Here is a 15,839-nt window from a genome sequence, read left to right as displayed (position 1 = left end):
CCATCCTTGGCTTATACTCGAGTCAGTAAGTTTCCCCAGATTTTTGTGGTAAAATTGGGTGCCTCGGTTTATATTAGGGTCGGCTTATACTCGAGTATATACGGTACATTAAGCCATGGATAAGCTGACGCAGGTTTTGAGGACAATTTTTTTGACTAAATTTCTAGCCTACTGTATTTTTAGCACAAGATAACCTCTAGCTAAGACCTCTCCAGCCATGATCATAGCTTGTGACAGAACAAATAGCTCTCTCATGTGTGCTAGGCACTATATACAAAAAATGAGCAAAAGTTTATTTTTCTGAAGAGGTTAAAACTGGGAATATATCAGTGCAAACTAACGTTGCAAAAAGATTAGACAAAAACTCCAAAATGTATATTTGCAATCACATTTCATACAGCTTCCTAGTTTGTATGTTAAAATCTCACATCATTCTAACCTTCAATGGCTGTTATAAATAGAACATTCGGCTCCTCTTCCCAAAAGATTGAGACCTAAGTATACTAATCCATCTGAAACTTGTCTTTCCTGATGTATGCTCTGTCAATGGCTGCTTTTTAGCTTCTTCATTTCTGCTATGCATTCTAAAGTACAGAGTTTTCCTTTGACTTTTCATTTTTATTGTATAAGACTCAAGTGGGAGTATGTTTTCAAAAAGAACATTTGTATAAGTAAAATGGCTCCTTAACAATGGCACAGATTTCCTATGCCAGCTATTTATTCTCTGTGAGTATAATCTACTTCATTCCTTCCTACTTAAAAAAAAAATGAATATTTCAAAAAGTAACAGCCCAAATTCTAGAGCCAAGAAACCAGTAAAACAGTAGCTTAATTCAAAAACATAAATTAATGACAAATGTATTTAAATTTCTCGATTACATGTTTTCAGGTCAGAGTAAAAATACCATCATCGATATAGATTAAACATCCTTTTATAGCATTCTGAAATCCAAGACTCCAGAATTCAAAATTGTCCACATGGGTGAGGGAAATAACCACTCTTTGCTTTCTGTTGGGTCAGAGTTATTAAAATATAGTATAAAAGTACCTTCAAGTTATGTATATAAGGTATATATGGAACATAAATTAATTTCGTGTTTAAACTTGGTTCCAATCCCCAAGATGTCTCATCATCATCATTATAATAATAATCATCACCATCATTTACTTTTATCCCACTTTTTCCCATGGGATTCATGCATACAGGCAGTCCCTGATTTACAAACATCCAACTTACAAATGACCCATAGTTATAAGCAAAGGTGGGACAACAGGAAGTGAGAAAAATCTACCTCTAGGAAGACAAATTCACTCCTGAAATAATGATCATGAGGAAAAGGTATCTCAACTGAAGCTTTCTCACCAGTCCTTGTTTCCACAACTGTGATGACTCATGGGCCTTGTAGTCCTGCTCATGACATTGTAATGCCTGATGAAGAAGAAAACTTGGGTTTTTTACCTTCCCAGTCAGAACTGGAATCTTCTCAGCCAGATCTTTCCCAGGCAGATCTGGGAACCTTGCACCTGCAAGAAAGTTGTGTCCCAGAAGTATGTCAAACAAACCCTGAGCCTACATCTCCCGTGTTCTCTCGCCATGAGTTTTGTAAACAACAGAGGGGTTTGGAAGCAGCTTCGCGCAGGAGTGCTAGAATAGCAGCTAAGAATGTACCCAATTAAGCCTGCTTTTCGTGAGAATCTTTAAGGAGTCAAACATCTGGTCTCAGAGTTTAGCTTTCGTTTCTGGTTCCCAGAGAACTGCTTCGGCGGGAAAGTTAGACTTGATATAGGTGTTTTACCCGCGTAGTAACTTCGCGGAGTCAATTCGTCAGCCTCCGGAGCGAGTTGTGTCTGGACAGCGCGCTCCGTTTCAAGCCTCGTTCCTGCTCAAGCCTTGTCCTTGTTTCCAGCCTTCGCTCCTGTTTCCCAGCCTTTGTTTACCTACGGACCTTGCCTTGTTTCCCAGGACTAAACCTTGCCTTGTTTCACAGATTTTACCAAGTTATTCCACGGACCTTGTTCTTGTTCCTCGTTACCTTGTTCCACGATTCAAGCCTTGTTTCAAGTATCAAGTTATTTCCTAGCCTTGCTCAAGTTCATGGACTAAAGGACCTTGTCATCTCCCCTCACTTTGCCTGGCAAAGTGAGTGTTTCGGTTATTGGATTACAACTTTGGACCTTAATATTTCATATTGGACATTGTTTCTTTGGACTAATTTTGACCTTTCCTGAAAGGTCTGCTTCTGGACTAACTTTTACATTTGCTTTTACTAACTTTATATATTTCCTAATAAAGATATTAGATAGAATCTGGCCTCTGCGTATGGTTATTGGTGCTCTGTAGCCTGGGTCGTGACAGTTTGACTCCGCCACCCATAAGCACCAATTAACCAAAGCCAGAATGTCTACCGGAACCGTGCCGGGCGGCCAGCCGATTACCTACACCATCGACAAGGATGAGGTGGACCGAATCCGTGATAAGCTCAATGCACAGGATGGGGAAATAAAGGGTTTGAAGGAACGCGGAATCCGTCTTCCGGCCATGGCGTTGCCAACCAAGTTTACTGGAGAAGCTTCTAAGGTTCATGTTTTCCGTCGCCAATGCCAAGCTTATCTAGAGGCCCGTGATGCCGAGTTTCCCCAGGAAGACATCAAGGTGGCGTGGATTTACAGTCTCCTAGACGGGCCAGCGGCTAACTGGGCGACGGCTCTGTTCGACCAAGCCTCCCCTCATCTAAGGTCAGCGCAACATTTCTTGGACCACCTTAAGGCGACCTGGGGAATCGAGGACAATTTGGAGGCAGCCGGGCACAAACTCCGCCGCCTCTTCCAAGGAGACAGACCCATGTCTCAGTACATAGCCGAGTTCCGAGTGCTGGCCCACAACACCGGCTGGAACGATGTTGCCCTCAGAGGACAATTTCGGGAGGGTCTCAACATTGAAATGCTGGAGGAAATCTCCAAGGTGGATCCTCCCCAAACGCTTGAAGCACTCATCGATCAATGTTTACGGGCTGAAGTCATGATTGCCAACAGGAAACAGTGGGTACGAGGCCAGAGCTGGGGCAAAACCCCCCGCTCCCGCCAGCGTTCAGCCGCGTCCAGTGTGGAGACCCCCACCACCATCCCCATACCCCAGAGGGAGCGAGGAGGTGCCGATGCAGTTGGGCAATGTGCGTCCCAGATTAGATGCCGCCGAGAAGGCCCGCCGCCAACGCCTAAATCTCTGTTGGTATTGCGGGAATGGGGGCCACTTCGCCAGAGAGTGCCCAGCCAAAGGGAAGCCCGCCGCCCGTCTTGCGGCGGCGTCCTCCACGGAGACGAAGGTGTCTGAGGCGGCTGGCACACAGCCGGCGGGGGAAGCCAACGACCGGGCGTAGAGAGGCTCGCCAACCCGGTCAAGAAACCCATTCAAGAGCCGCCAACCGGGGTCTTGTTCCTTCTAGTGGTCACCTTATGGTCAGCAAAAAAGGGACCCGTCATGATCCACGCCATGATAGACTCAGGAGCTACCAACAATTTCATTGATAGAGAGTATGCCGACTCTCTGGGATTACAATATCATGACTTCAAGAATGCCCGTGTGGTACAAGCCATCGATGGCCGCCCTCTCAAGACGGGCCCCGTAAGCCAGTGGTCGGAACCCACCAGGATGTGGATAAGGGAACATATGGAAGAGATTTCCTTCTTTGTTACTGAGGTTCCCCATTTCCCTGTGATTTTGGGGATTCCATGGCTGACACTTCACGACCCAAGCATCTCCTGGTCCAACAGAGAACTGCAGTTTGCTTCAAGGTACTGCCAAAACCATTGCCTCGTAGCCAAGGTCTGCCATGCCACAGACACCGAGCCCATTATCACCTTGCCAAAGAAGTACTCCGAGTATTGGGATGTATTCAATGAAAAAGAAGCCGAAAAATTACCCCCACATAGACCTTATGACTGTGCCATAGACTTGGTGGAGGGGGCCCCGATCCCGCGAGGGCATCTCTACTCCCTGACTGAACCAGAGCAAGAAGCTCTCAGGGAATTCATAGAGACAAACCTTCGCAAGGGATTCATCAGACCCTCTCAATCCCCAGCTGCCTCCCCAGTGATGTTTGTGAAGAAGAAGTCAGGGGAATTACGCTTGGTGGTGGACTACAGAGCATTGAATAATATCACCAAGCGGAACAGCTATCCCCTGCCCTTAATCTCGGATCTACTAGACCGACTTCGAGGAGCCAAGGTTTACACCAAGCTGGATCTTCGGGGGGCTTACAACTTAGTTCGCATCAGAGAAGGGGACGAGTGGAAGACCGCCTTCCAGACTAAATTCGGATTATTCGAGTCCCGAGTTATGAATTATGGATTATGCGGAGCTCCCGCAACGTTCCAGCATTTTGTCAATGACATTTTCCAGGACTATCTAGATAGGTTCTTGATAATCTACCTGGACGATTTTTTGGTGTTTTCTAGATCACAATCAGAACATGAGAACCACGTCAAAATGGTGTTACAACGATTGCGGGATCATGGACTTTATGCCAAGCTGGAAAAATGCGCTTTTGATCTACAAGAGGTAGATTTCCTTGGATACCGTATCTCGCCTCTAGGGCTCTCCATGGATCCAGCCAAGGTTTCAGCAGTATTGGAATGGCGGGCGCCAACTAACAAGAAGGAGGTGCAGCGATTCTTGGGGTTCGCGAACTATTACCGCAAGTTCATTCCAGATTTTGCCCGCTGGTCTGACCCAATCACTAGCTGCATCCGTGGAAAACAGCCCTTCCGCTGGACTGATCAAGCAGAGAAAGGGTTCCAGCAACTAAAGAAATTATTCACATCCCAGCCAATCCTTCAGCATCCAGATCCTGAAACCCTTTTTGTGGTGCAAGCGGACGCCTCTGATGTGGCAATTGGGGCTGTGCTCCTACAACCGGTGGGAGATCACCTTCATCCTTGTGCCTATTATTCTCGTCAACTAACCGCACCAGAGAGGAACTATACCATTTGGGAAAAGGAACTATTAGCCATAAAGGCAGCTTTTGAAACTTGGAGACATTGGCTAGAAGGGGCCAAATTTCCCATTGAAGTCCACACTGATCATCGGAATCTAGAACATCTAAGAACTGCCCGCAAGCTAAATCAGAGGCAGCAACGTTGGGCTTTATTCTTTGAACGTTTCAACTTCCAGATTCATTATGTGACCCCAGCCCAAACCAAGCAAGCAGACGCCCTGTCACGTAAACCGGAATACGCTGCAGGACGTAAGGAGACCCTTGAATCCCAACTATTACAACCCGAGAACTTTGCCACGCTCACAGTGGGGAACACCAAATCCACTCCCATTGGTTCAACTTCCTCCACTCCAGGACCCATCTGTGCTCAAGAAATCAGGGCTAGTCAGCAAGCAGATCCCTGGGCGCAGGACCAACTTCGTCAAGGTCTGCATTTTCCCTTTTCGCTTAAAGATGGACTGCTTTGCTATAGAAATCATGTTTATATCCCACCCGGACCGGGCAGGGAAAAAGCACTTCGTCTGTGTCATGACTGCAAACCAGCAGGGCATTTCGGACTATTTAAAACCATGCATCTGATCCTAAGAGATTTCTGGTGGCCCAAGATCCGCAAAGATGTGGAAAAATATGTCAACACCTGCCCAGTATGCCAGCGCTCCAAGATAAGAAGGGAAAAGCCCTCAGGGCTTCTACACCCCCTTCCTACCCCATCTCGCCCATGGGAAATAATTTCTGCGGATTTCATCACTGACCTACCACCTTCCTGTGGATTCACCACGATCCTAGTGGTGGTGGACCTTTTCACCAAGTTAGCCCATTTCATTCCCTGTGAAGGCCTCCCCACGGCCAAAGAGACTGCAGATCTATTCCTTCAACATGTTTTCAGACTACATGGATTGCCCAAGAGTTTGGTCACAGACCGTGGATCTCAATTCACCTCTCGTTTCTGGAAGGCACTACAAAAACTATTGGGCATAGACTCTCGTTTATCTTCAGCTCATCATCCCCAAACAGATGGGCAAACGGAGCGCACCAATGCCACTTTGGAACAGTATCTTCGCTGTTATGTAAACTACCAACAGGACAATTGGGCTTCTCTGTTACCACTGTCAGAGTTTGCCTACAACAATGGAGTTCAAGCTTCTACAAAAGAAACGCCGTTCTTTGCAAACTACGGCTTCCATCCACGTTTCTTTCCCCCTGTCATTGAAACTTCAGAAGTTCCCGCAGCAGAGGATTGGCTGCAGGAACTCACAGCGGTGCAACAACTTTTGCTCCAACAACTAGACCAAGCCAAGGAGGACTATAAACGTCACGCGGACAAACATCGCCAACCGGGCCCCGAAATCAAGGTAGGAGATCGGGTTTTCCTGTCCACTCGCTTTTTGCCCTCCCATCGCCCTTGCCGGAAGTTGGATGCCCGTTTCATTGGCCCCTATCCAGTGGTAGCGCAATTAAACCCCGTGACTTTCAAACTCCAACTTCCGCGTTCAATGCGCATTCACCCAGTGTTTCACCGCTCCCTGCTCCTTCCGGCGGATGGTGTGCGTCCTGATACAGACCAACCGGCCCCCCCTCCTGTTTTGATGAATGGGGAGGAGGAGTTCGAGGTTGAGGACATTTTGGATTCTCGCTTTCACCGCCGCCGCCTACAATATCTCATTGACTGGGTGGGTTTTGGCCCTGAGGAACGCTCTTGGGAAGACGCCTCCACAGTCCATGCTCCTGATTTAACCCGTCGCTTTCATCAAACCTATCCCGCCAAGCCGCGACCTCGCGCCTCGGGGAGAGAGTCCCAGTTTGGGAGGGGCCTTGAGGAGGGGGATAGTGTGATGACTCATGGGCCTTGTAGTCCTGCTCATGACATTGTAATGCCTGATGAAGAAGAAAACTTGGGTTTTTTACCTTCCCAGTCAGAACTGGAATCTTCTCAGCCAGATCTTTCCCAGGCAGATCTGGGAACCTTGCACCTGCAAGAAAGTTGTGTCCCAGAAGTATGTCAAACAAACCCTGAGCCTACATCTCCCGTGTTCTCTCGCCATGAGTTTTGTAAACAACAGAGGGGTTTGGAAGCAGCTTCGCGCAGGAGTGCTAGAATAGCAGCTAAGAATGTACCCAATTAAGCCTGCTTTTCGTGAGAATCTTTAAGGAGTCAAACATCTGGTCTCAGAGTTTAGCTTTCGTTTCTGGTTCCCAGAGAACTGCTTCGGCGGGAAAGTTAGACTCGATATAGGTGTTTTACCCGCGTAGTAACTTCGCGGAGTCAATTCGTCAGCCTCCGGAGCGAGTTGTGTCTGGACAGCGCGCTCCGTTTCAAGCCTCGTTCCTGCTCAAGCCTTGTCCTTGTTTCCAGCCTTCGCTCCTGTTTCCCAGCCTTTGTTTACCTACGGACCTTGCCTTGTTTCCCAGGACTAAACCTTGCCTTGTTTCACGGATTTTACCAAGTTATTCCACGGACCTTGTTCTTGTTCCTCGTTACCTTGTTCCACGATTCAAGCCTTGTTTCAAGTATCAAGTTATTTCCTAGCCTTGCTCAAGTTCATGGACTAAAGGACCTTGTCATCTCCCCTCACTTTGCCTGGCAAAGTGAGTGTTTCGGTTATTGGATTACAACTTTGGACCTTAATATTTCATATTGGACATTGTTTCTTTGGACTAATTTTGACCTTTCCTGAAAGGTCTGCTTCTGGACTAACTTTTACATTTGCTTTTACTAACTTTATATATTTCCTAATAAAGATATTAGATAGAATCTGGCCTCTGCGTATGGTTATTGGTGCTCTGTAGCCTGGGTCGTGACAACAACAAGCCAAATTTTTCAAAATCCAATTATCACAGGGACAGAAAGTGAGGTGAAATCTTATGAACAGAGACACAGTTGCATGGGTGTTAATCCTTCTCTATGCTATCCAAAGCTAAACAATATATATTTTTGGCTGGAGTTACACTTAAAAATGTACCTCTTCCGGTGAGGTGAGATGGGTAAAAAGACTAACGTGTAAAAGGGATAATAAGGTGAGATGGGAAGTCAGAGATTAAGAACTTAATCACTGAAAGATGGAAGTATGAAGAAAAATGACCGGCACCCACCACTCACCCAGACAATATAATAAGAGCTTATTGAGTGCATTACATTATCTACTAAACAATGGTATTTGGAGTTCAAATTGACATGAATCAAAACTCCAGAATGGTTATTTACTTTAAACATCATACTTGTGTTTGCTCCCTTTGCCCTACTGTCACATCTAAACCAATGAATCTGTACTCTCCAGACATCATGGCATAATGAAATTCCCAGCAGATAATGATGCCTGGGCAGAAAACACAAGATGACATACCTCAGATAAAACTTGGAAACAATTGTTAAAATGTTTTAAATTCTTCACTGACTACAAACAATGAATGTAACATTTGTTATTTAAATTGTTAAATGCAATATTCATTTTCTCAACCATGATTAGAACTTATTACACTGACCAATACACAGTTTGGTGCCCTAAATGTAAGCCCTATTTCTGGGTATTCGACCTGCTGATTTCAAAAATGGCATCATTTTTCCATATTAACTTGAGTTTTTGAGATACAGAATGCAGTTCATATTCCAGGTATCATTTGATGTCCTATAGAAAACTATGATAATCATGTTAAAGAAACTAGAGCTGATGCAGTCTATCCACTACAATTTTCCAAGACAGCGGCCCAAAGAACCCCAGGAACAGGCTTAAAACCAAGACACGAAAGATAGATAGATAGACAGACAGATAGATAGATATTTAATTGGTCTGTTATTATTTTAATCCAGTGCTTTGTAGCATAATTTGATGGTCAGCCAATTTTAAATGATTTTTAAAAGAATTTATGAATATTTAGTTTAGTAATGATCATCCTATCATCTTTAATTTCATACACTATCTTGCAGAAATATTTGCCACCAGCCCTTTGACTTCCCACATTTTGTTGTATTACAACCTATAACTGAAAAGGAATTATTACACTTGGTGTGTGTGTGTGTATGTGTGTGTGTGTATATATATATATATATTAACTTTTGTTTTAACTTTTGTTTTATTACCTTATTGCGTTTTAACCTGTGTATATTGTGCTAATTGTATCTGAGTCCCCATGGGGAGATGGTGGTGGGGTATAAATAAAGTTGTTGTTGTTGTTGTTGTTATTATTATTATTATTATTATTATTATTATTATTATTATTATTATATTCAATTGTGAATGTGCAAAGTATTTTTATTGAGCTATAAATATTAAATAAACAAAAATAAACTGGCACTTGATATTTGCATGCTCATTCCTTTTGCTGCGACACTTCTAAGTACATTGTGGTACAACCCCTGCCTCCAAAAGATAGAGTTTGGTAAAATAGAGTCTACCATTCAACTAAATAGAATGGAATGTGCCATTCCAGTGCCACATGATCTCAGATTAAACAAGTCTGTTTTTAGAAGGCTCCAGAATATACTGAAGAACACATACATAAAAGTAAGATGAAGACCAAGGAAAAACAAAAAGAGACTGTGGGAAATCAGCCATACCTTCTGAGAGAGAAGCAGCAAAATTCAGTTGGAGCTTTCCTAGCTGTTCAAATCACACTTTGTATATAAGATAAGCAACAAATTTTCTTCAGGTACTTTCTGCAAAATCTGCCATTCCTTATGGAAGATGCTCACACTAGGCTTGGAGAATCAGACTTTCTGTCTGACTTCATTTTCTTGGCTTCCGAATTTCTCCCTGACCTTTGCGCTGTTAATGACCCACACCAGCTGCAGATTATTTCTATATAAAGTGATTTATGACAATGTTCTGTGGAAGCACTAATCAGGGTTGAATTATTTAAAAAATCAGAAACTATGAACATGCCACAGAGCACTGTTCAATCCTATCCATTACTAGAAAATGGAAATAATATGGTTCAAGCACAACTATGCCTAGAGAAGGTTATCGACCCAAACTCAGTGGCTCAGTAAAGAAGGCAGGAGGGCAATGGGAACTTTGAAGAAGATGGGTAGATTTACAGCTAAGATGGGAGAAACTGTCTATGGGAGAAATGCCATCCAGATTCTCCACAAAGATGGGCTGTATAGATTTGTGGAGAGAAAAAAGCTATCACTGAAACAATCCCATCTAAAAAACTATTTGTTGTTTGCAGAAAGACACAGGAAACACATGGGAAAAGCTCCTCTGGTCTGTTGAGACCCAAACTGAACTTTTTGCCCTTTTTGTGGTTTAAAAGCAAGTCCTCACTGCTGTGAGAATACCATCCCATGATGAAGCAAAGTAGCGGTGCCACCATACTTTGGGGACTGGGAAACTGCTCAAATTTGGAGGAAAATCCTGTTGCAGTTCTAGGTTTGCCTTCTAGAACAGTGGTTCTCAATCTGTGAGGCCCCAGGTGTTTTGGCCTACAACTCCCAGATATCCCAGCCAGTTTACCAGCTGGCCTTCAAATCCTAGTTTATGGGATTTGAAGGCCGAAACATTTAGGGACCCACAAGTTAAGAACTACTGTTTTAGAAAGGATAGTGAGTCCAAATATAAAGCCTAAGTAATACTGGAGTGGTTTAAAAACAAGAGCCCAAACACTTTAGAATGGCCTAGTCAAATCTCAGTCTTCGATCCATTTAAGAATCTGTGGCAGAACATAATAGTGGCTTTTTCCAGCATCCCTCTTCTAACCTGTGTTGAAGCAGTTTTGCCAAGAAGGTACCAAACTGCAGGATCCAGATAGACAAAGCTCATAGAACCTATGAAAGAAGATTCACAGCTGTAACAGTTGTCAAAGGTATCTCTAACAAGTACAAAACTGCAATGCGGGAACGCAAACACTTATAAATCTCACAAGTATCAGTATGTTTTGGTTTACTTAATCTTTGCCCCACAATAAAAAATATTTTGTGCTTTCAGAGTGTTGAACATCTGGTGTAGATAAAGTGATAAATCCCTTTCAGTTCCAGGTTGTAACACAACAAAATGCAGAAAAGGAGTGACGATAAACAGCCTGCAAGAGTACATTTCTCCTGACATTTTAACATTAACAAATTCAATTTTATTTGACAGCTTAATGTGAATGCATTAGTATGAATGCTAATAGCCATGCTTGGGAGTGGATGGGAGTGGGAATTGAATATGCAGACCCAAGTTTTGCAGGTAGCCTTGTGTTTAAGGTAGAACACTCTTCCACAGTATTTAACATGTAGCTGAAGCAGACCAGCCTCTGAACTCTTAAACATTATCTAATAAGTCATTCAATTTTGTTACTATGTTTCAAGTCAGCGGGTACCACATAATCAGCCTTTTTGTTTAACCCAAGGCTTAATAAGAATGATTTTTATTGCCAAAAAGTTTGGAGTGGTGGTGGTGGTGGATTTGGGGGAGGGGAGGAAGCGAGGGGGAGATGCTGGAAGTCCATGGACCACATTTTTCCCACCCTGTTTTAGACCAAATAGGGTCTAGATGTACCATGATAATGTCTCAGTTTGGGTGAGGTTCCAATATATGTAAACTGCATTATTGAAAGGCCATTGGTTGTCAAGTTTATTTTTAAAAACTAAATCAGAACACTTTCTCCAGCAAGCCTACAATATTTTGGGAAGTACAGACAGCTTGTACTGTTAAGAGTTGGTTGCATTTAGTCTTGTGTGTTCTATTTTAGAATCCCCGTGATCTACAAAGTGAGGATGAATGCTCTCATTTCATAACTAGAACAACAGCACCAACAGTATGACAGGTCAAGCAAGAAAGTTATGTGGGTGGCTTATAATATTAGACCTCAAACTATCACTGAATTATGCCAATAAAAAAATATGCACTCTTGCCTAAAATAAACAGTGCTAAACACAGTTTACCTAGCCTCGATCCTCTTAGTTTCAGCATTTTTTGCAAGAATCTCAGCAACAAGAAAGCTCTCTAGTTGGTCAACTGAACATTGATTAATCAGTGGACATCTGGAAGGAAAATGGTGAGGTGGGCTTTAATTTCAGGTCAACTATCCACAAACCCACACAAAGTAGTTCAAAAGAAGATGCCCAAGTAAGTCGAGGCATGCTCAGCAATAATTTATCAATAGAGATATGTACTGCACATCTCACCAGTCTCCCTAGCAGTGATCACATATTGGAATTAAGAGTAGAAGTGGCAGAATGCAATACTGGTATTAGGAAAATTGTTCCTTCCAAAGGAAAAAAAGAACCAAAGATGCCTGCTTCATCTAATAACACTGTAGCCAGTTGTGTGAAAGGTAATTCCCCATATCGAACACAAAGGTTTTTGCTCTTTGCTCACAGAAGAACTGGGAATGAAAGATGTGGTGGTGGTATCTATTAGTATGGACATAGGAGGTCAATTTTTCATGGTTTGCAGAAATAAGGTTAATGTGAGATACAGTATTTGAATCTAAAAATCCCAATAGCCATAACTATCATAACAGTGGTAAGACAGTAACAGCTGTAGTTTCAACACCTCGAGAACTAAAGATATGGTAACAGCTGAAGGTAGGGTAACAGTTGAATGTTTAAAGTTGGACAAAAGTTTAATATGCTTTATCAATATGAAAAAATAGTATTACCCAATCAAATTCACAAGTGTACATTTATGGAAGATGAATGGATAAAATGGCAATGGATATGATTTTCAGGAATAATGAAAAGAATCCATGGTCATGCATCACTGAACTCAATAGCCAACCAGAAAAAAGCAGAACAATTCACGGCCCTTCCAGACAGGCCCTATATCCCAGGATCAGATCCCAGGTTTTCTGTTCATCCCAGATTATCTGGTAGTGCGGACTCATATAATCCAGTTTAAAGCAGAAAACCTGAGATCAGATCCTGGGATATAGGGCTGCTTGGAAGGACCCTCAGTCAATCAAAGTAAATGTACTTGTAGCACAAAAGTAAGTTTGTTTTCCAAATCCTACAGTAGGCAATAAGAATCATTTGCCCCCCAGATAAGAATCATGCGGCCCTCCTGCACAACTCTTGGCAGGATAGTAATACAGAACCCTTGGAATTTTAATCTAACAACATATGGAAGGCCACATAACCCCACCACTTCTATTTTATGCAAATTGTGTAATTTAACTCTCCCAAAAATCAATGGCATATCTAAACATGTAGTTATATAAGTATATGGTAAGCTATACTGCACTACTACCTTTCTTTATTAAAACAGAACATAGAAAAATGGCATAGCAACATAAAGATTAGAAATCCTCTATAAACCTTAGTCAGCTTGAAAGAACACTGTGCTATGTAAAATGCCATTACTTTGATGAAATGTAAATCTAAAACTGTGATTACTGGTGGTCATTAAGCAGCTCATGGCATGTTTTGGCAGATTACAGCTTCCCTGGATAGATTCCAGTTTGGGAAATTACATTCTGCCTATCTAATATTCTCATGTAGTCGCAGCTGGAAAAATCAACCTTCATTTCCTTTTCTAAGATACTTTATATTGTTACCATCTGCTTTGCAAAGGCACCAAAAAGTTGCTAGGAACACAGTAATATAAAAGTCAAATCTGTTTTTCAGGAGTTTAGTATTACGCTTAAATGTTTTAACATGTGAACCTTGTGCTAGGCACAGTATTTCATTCAAGAAAAGTCAGGAAAACATCAGATAGTTACAAAAATGCTACAGTGGGGTAGTATTTTTTCTTATGAGTAGTATATTAATTTGGGAATAGTGTAGCCTTGGTCCATTTTATTTTATTTTTTATTTTTACTCATTTAATGCTCTAAATGAGTTTTTATGGTTAATGTATTGTTCTTGCATAATGTTGATTTTACTGTGTTTTTACTCATTGTAATATATTTTATTTGTTGTACTTTGTTTATTGCTTCGGGCCTTTGTCCCGTGTTAGCTGCCCCGAGTCCCTGCGGGGAGATGGTGGCGGGATAGAAAAATACTTACTTACTTACTAGCCTTATGTGTTATTATACTATATAGGAAAGACATTTACATTTCAGCATGCTTGCTCTGCAATTTGAATATTGAGTGTTTCTTTTCAACTAAAGCTATACATAAAAGGCACATGACATCTAGTTTTAATTTTCAAAAATGGAGCAGGGAAACTAGCTGATATCCAAATACTGTCAGATTCCCAATTCTAATCAGTCCCTGCCAGTCCAACCTGTGGTAAAAGACTATGAGTTCATCAATATCTGAAGTGGTAAAGGTTCTTCACCTCAATTCTAGATGGTAATTATTTCTCTCTTTAGATGCTTTTTGAACAGAAAAATAAGCTCACTCAACAAGCACTGAGGTAAAAGAATAATAGAATCAATTAGCTGGAAGCCTCTGCAGGTTCAGCTATTCTTATCTTCAGCTTTTCTGATTTTAATAAAATAAATTGCTATTTTACCAAGAAACCTGTGTTTCAACCAAAGTTAGAGACAAATAGGAGAAACGACTGGATTCCACAAAACCCGCTTTTATTTATTCTAAGAGTCTTAAAATAAATCCCGCAGTGGGTGAGTCTTCCAGAGGTTCAGCCATTATTGTGGATAGTTGCCACCATCCAGGTTCCTCATCTTCAAAAGGTTGTAGAACCGTTAATCATTTTAATCAAATGTCACAGACTGCTAAGAATTTAAGAAAACCTAATAAGGCTGGGTTACCTTATCCTGAAGAACAAAATCAGAAATACTTCAAAAACTAATTCTTTGCTGCCAGCAGCACAGTTCTGTCTTTGGGGAAAGGAGGCTAGTCACACCTCCAGCACCCACTAAGTTTTTTTTCTCAATGAGTCATGATGGACGAAAGAGAACACAGGGAAGGGAAGGAGGACTACACTCACATAAGGTCTCCTATAAAAAGCAGATGTCCCAGAAAATTTTGTGCTTACTTCTTCTGTCCAGTCAGTGGTAGCACACAGTATAATGAGTGCCCCAGAAACAGGCATTTCCGGGGCACTGTATCCAGCTCAGCCAGAAAGAAAAAGACTCATGGGAATAGCGAGCAGAGAAGGATTTCCCTCTCCCCTTTTAGCTATTTCACTAAAAGGGTGAAAGTCTAATGGTAGGGGAAGCATCTAGGACATAGGCTTTTTGCTGGGGGCTTATGTAAGAGACATCTTCCCCCTTCCCTCTTCTCCTAACCCTATCAGGGTTCTGACAGTGTGAGATCAGAGACTACATAAAACAATGGCTGGACTCTGTGAGTTGCTAAAACTGGTATCATAGAATCATAGAGTTGGAAGACACATCATGGGCCCTGACAAGAAGCAGGAAAATTGCATTCAAAACACACACACACACACATACACACAGAACCCATTGATGTTTACTGCATTAACATGAACCTTGACAAAATTAAATTTAGTTTAAGAGTATTTTATCAACTTGATGACAATACAGAAATACCAAATGAAGTTCTAAATATCAGTGCCACAAATTATTATAAAATGTGTGCACAATGACATATTTCTGGGAAATTATGACCTACTCACATTAAAAAGTTCACCAAAAGAAATAGTAATCATCCTTACTCCTTTGCCTAGAACTTGTAAAATATTAATGTTTTTACAAGTTCTAGCCTTTCGCAACTTCTACACTTTTCATGAGAAATTTACAAGCAAATTCCCTGGGTACTATTGGATCTGCAGCTTTGGAATCAACCTGGTTTCAAACTTTGTTTAAAACTAACCATAGATACAGCTAATAGAAAAATTCCAGATGGTAAGAGCTGTTCAACAGTGGAATATTCTTCAGTACCTCATGTTTCAATTATTAATCAACAATGCAGCAACTAAAATGTTTTCAAAGTGAAGACATATTTGTGGGGGGTTTCTCCAGTAGTACGGGCATGAGGAACATGGGAATCTCCTTTAC

General features: G+C 41.9%; 1 protein-coding gene across 3 annotated transcripts in view; it reads right to left on the bottom strand.

The window, feature by feature from the left end:
* The window catches only part of elmo1 (engulfment and cell motility 1), a 393,582-nt gene that overhangs the window by 181,161 nt on the left and 196,582 nt on the right, over positions 1-15,839 (bottom strand). The gene's annotated exons all lie outside the window — the stretch shown is intronic.

Source organism: Anolis carolinensis, chromosome 6 (genome assembly GCF_035594765.1).
Source record: "Anolis carolinensis isolate JA03-04 chromosome 6, rAnoCar3.1.pri, whole genome shotgun sequence".
In the NCBI taxonomy this organism is placed as follows: domain Eukaryota; kingdom Metazoa; phylum Chordata; class Lepidosauria; order Squamata; family Dactyloidae; genus Anolis; species Anolis carolinensis.
Note: the sequence above shows the minus strand (reverse complement) of the source record. Positions and strands in the feature narration are given on the sequence as shown.